We start from the raw sequence: 4,300 nt of genomic DNA on the forward strand, positions 1-4,300 counted from the left end.
AAGTTCAAAGTGCCAGGCTCTAGGGGCTGGGTGAAAGCCCCTCAACCTTGGGCTTCAGCTCTGCTTCTTGCTCCCAGCCCACTGGAGCTGGAGGCTTTTCTTCACTCAGACAACTGCTGGCTGCTGAGACTGACAAGCCTAAGGCTGACATAAGTAAAAAGGCACAGTTCTGATGTTACCAAACCACACAGCAGGTCATTATTTCAAGTCCATTAAAAGTCTCAAGGTCAGCAGAGCATGGCATGCTGCTGAACAATGACACAGCTACATGCAGGGTCCAAGCGTGCCGTAAGCCAGAGACCATTCCCCAAAGCTTATATACGGGAAGAAGACCACATATCCAAAGCAGATACTCAGCTACTCCAATAGACTCCACCATGGAATTAACTACCAATCCCACCATGGGGAATAACTACATCCAGCTGCCCAGGCACTCAAACAGGCCCAGCCAAGTTCACACACAAACTTAACCACCACAGTAGCTCAGAAGGGAGTGAACAGACACAGCAGTGACTCACAGGTGGCCTGTCCAGAGGGTGGGGTTTTTAGGGGAGCAAATTCGTGAAGACAGCACCATACATCTATGCAAATGCAGTATAATTAGCATGCCCTATTTCTAAGTCCAGAACCAAAAACCTGGTGCCCTAGAGTTGAGTCTGACTTATGGTGGCCCCATGTGTCAAAGAGTAGAACTGCTCCACGGAGTTTTCTTGGTTGTAATCTTTATGGAAGCAGATCACCAGGATTTTCTTCTGTGGTACCACTGGGTGAGTTTGAACCACCAACCTTTAGGTTAGTTGAGCATAAACCATTTGTATCATCCGGAACATTCTATATAAATCTGCCAAAAATCTATGAGGGCCAGTGACACAGTGAATATCACAAGATTCATTACCTGAAATGTTCAAGGATCAGGGGGCGGGAGACATTGCCCTAGATCAGGTGACCATAGATGTCAAATAAAAAACATTGAGTGAGGCCTTACTGTGGATCCCACCACCTTTTCATACTTCAAATCAATTTTTTGAACAATTTTTTGAGTGCTTGGTATTGGCTGTTCAGGCACTTTGAGTTCAGCAATGAACAAAAGCAAGTACTTCCTCTAGCTTGCTAAATAATACAGCTTTCCTTCTTTCCAGTTGCTCAGGCCAAAACCCACTGGGGTAATTTTCTATTCCTTTTTTCTCTTGCCTTACATCCATTTCATCAGCAGGTCCTGGTGGCTGTATTTCTACAACTTATCAAGGAACTAACCATATGTCACCATCTACTGCTCTGGCCCAGACCACCGTTCTTTCGCAGCAGGATCATTGCTATAGCCTCCTCACTGGCATCCCTGGTTCTGCTGTTACCCCTTGGTCTTTGCTCAACACTGCAGTGTTAGGACCCAGGCAAAATCATCCCATAGCTCTCAATGTCAAGGCCACAGTCATTGCCACAGCCCCAGGACACTACTGCATATGGTTCTTTTCCTTTTCTGGGCTCATTTCTATGTGCTTTCCTCATTCCCTCCATCCCAGTTGGCTATCTTGCTTTCCCTCAGGCATACCACACCTTTGAAACTTCTACAGTTCTTTTCCTAGAGTGCCCTTCCTCCTGCCTAGTTTGTTTCCTTGCCTTCTCTTTGTCAGAAGGGCCTTCCCTGAGCACCCATTTAAAAATCACACCCCATGCCTACTCACTAGCCCCCTGCCCCACCTTATTGTGTTTCCAACTGGCATCTCTTTCCACGCACACGCACACGCACACACACACGCACACACACACGGGCAGGGCTTTCTATTCTATTTCTGTATCCTCATTGTAGCTACTTGATGACAGTGAGTTTGTTTTTGGTTTTTGGTATCATCTACACAATTCTTGTTCATAGTAGATGAATATGGGATGAAAGAATAAATACTGTGAGTCAGACTCTGTTTGGAGTGATTTATGTGATTGAAAAACCACATAGATACAATACATAACAACAACAACAAAATTCACTGCTGTTGGGTCGATTGCAACTCACAGCAACCCCTCCTTGGGTTTCCGAGCTGGTATCACTATGGAAGTAGATTGCCCAATCTTCCTTCTGAGGAGTAGCTGGTGGGTTTTAACTGCCAGGCTTTTGGTTAGCAGTCAAATGCCTTAGGCACTACGCCACCAGAGCTCCCATATAATACATAGATATTCTTAATATCTCCCTTTAAAAATGATGAAGCTAAGTGTTAGGAGCTCTGGTACCATAGTTCCTAAGGTACTTGACTGCTAACCAGAAGGCTGGCGGTTCAAACCCACCAGCCGCTCCTTGGAAGGAAGGTTGGGCAATCTACTTCCATAGTGATACCGCCTCAGAACCCAAGAGGGGGTGGCTATGAGTCGGGTCTGACTTGACAAAACACAACAACAATGACAAGTGTTTTGATTACTTCATGCTGCTCTAACAGAAAATATCACAAATGGAATGGCTTTAGCAAACAGGAGTTTATTCTCTTACAGTTTGGGAAGCTAGGAGTCCAAGTTCAAAGTGCCAGGCTCTAGGGGCTGGGTGAAAGCCCCTCAACTTTGGACTTCAGCTCTGTCTCTGGCTCCCAGCCCACTGAAGCTGGAGGCTTTCTTCACTCAGGCAGCTGCTGGCTGCTGAGGCTGACAAACCCAAGGTCAACAAGTAAAAAGGCACAGTGTTGATATTACCAAACTACACGGTAGGCCATTGATTCAAGTCCATTAAGAGTCCTGAGATCGGCAGACGACATGGTAGGCTGCTGAATAACTCGCCTACATGCAGGATTCAAGTGTGCCAAAAAAGCTCAGAAACCTTTCTCAAGACTTCTCCTTATGTACTGGAAGCAGACCACATCCCTAAGGCAGCTACTCAGCTGCTCCAGTAGATTCTACCATGGAGTTGTTGCCAGTCTCATCAGGGGAGAATAACTATATCCAACTGCCCAGCCACTCAAAACCAGTCCCAGTCAAGTTGACACATAACCTTAACTACCACACTAAGTGTAAGGAAACAGCTCAGCTGTGATACCCAGTAACCTGGCACGTTTCCATGTAGGCAAGGCTTGACTATAGTCTGACCCAGGTCTTGGTGGAATATCCTGGATTCCTCCTGGAGCAAGGGGAGATAAGAAGTCTTATGAGTTGCCATGAGGCACTTTCTCACTTGCCTCCTGATCCATCCATCCATCTCCCTAATTTCAGTAAGCCTGGGACTTTCCACCTCTCTCTCCACAATAAGCTGCTGGCCCTTCAGTAAATCTAGGACAGCTTGGCTCTAGTTTAGAGCTGACTCCTCAGTGGCAGAGTGACTTACCACACATGACCCACACTGACAGCACGCTGATGTTGCCTTTGCTGTCAGTGTAAGTAAATCGATGGCCTGCACCTTCTGACAGTATCAGGTGACACCAAAATGACCCCATGATCTGCAGCAGCAGCAGGTGGGCCAGTGCCACAAGGAAAGGAGCCACCAAAGCAGTGGTGTCACTAGTGTAGGTGTTACCCATCATTTAACTGCAGTAATGCATCAACCCCACACACCTGCCAGTCAGGATGCAGGTGGGCAGGACACAGTGCCCATCATTGGGCAGAGAGGAGGGTATCTGCCTTGGCCACTGGGAGAGGGGAGGAACTGAGGTGAGCTGTGGGGCAGGGGCTAGGGCTGCCTGTGGACCCTGGGACCAAGAGGGGTGGGGGTTAAGGGGAAGGTACAGGCTGCTCTGCCCACAGTTGAGGGGAGGGTTCACTAGCCAACCCAACCACAGGGGGTGACACCATACGTTACCACACTGGGTGACACCAACCCTAGTGGCCACATTGAAGTAAGTACCTGTCTGAATCCACTGGGGTTCAACATCTCCTTAATAGCAAAATCTATGGATGTGTGGCCAGCCAACCTAGTAGATACGGTAGCAGTTCTCGAGGCCCTGCTTGACACTAAGATGCAGACATGAAATAAACTTCCCCAGGTCCCTGAGGGGGTGAGGATCCTAACCCAGGTGGTCTGACTCAACCCATCTGATATGACAGAAAAACCAAACCAAACCTACTGCTATCAAATTGACTCTGACTTATATCGACCCTTTAGGAAGGACAGAGTCGAACTACCCCATAGGGTTTCCAAGCTGTAAATCTATATGGAAAAAGACTGCTTCATCTTTCTCCCAAAGAGTGGCTGATGCAGTCAAATCACTGACCTTTCGTTTAGCAGCCAAATGCTTTAACCATTGCATGACCAGAGCTCCTTATCTGATATGACAGTATATGAAAATTAGGAAAGTTCTAGAAAACAAGAGACTGTTTGTTCCTCTAAGGT

This window comes from Orycteropus afer, unplaced genomic scaffold (assembly GCF_000298275.1).
Source record: "Orycteropus afer afer isolate SDZICR_OR568_19922 unplaced genomic scaffold, OryAfe1.0 scaffold00231, whole genome shotgun sequence".
Taxonomy (NCBI): domain Eukaryota; kingdom Metazoa; phylum Chordata; class Mammalia; order Tubulidentata; family Orycteropodidae; genus Orycteropus; species Orycteropus afer.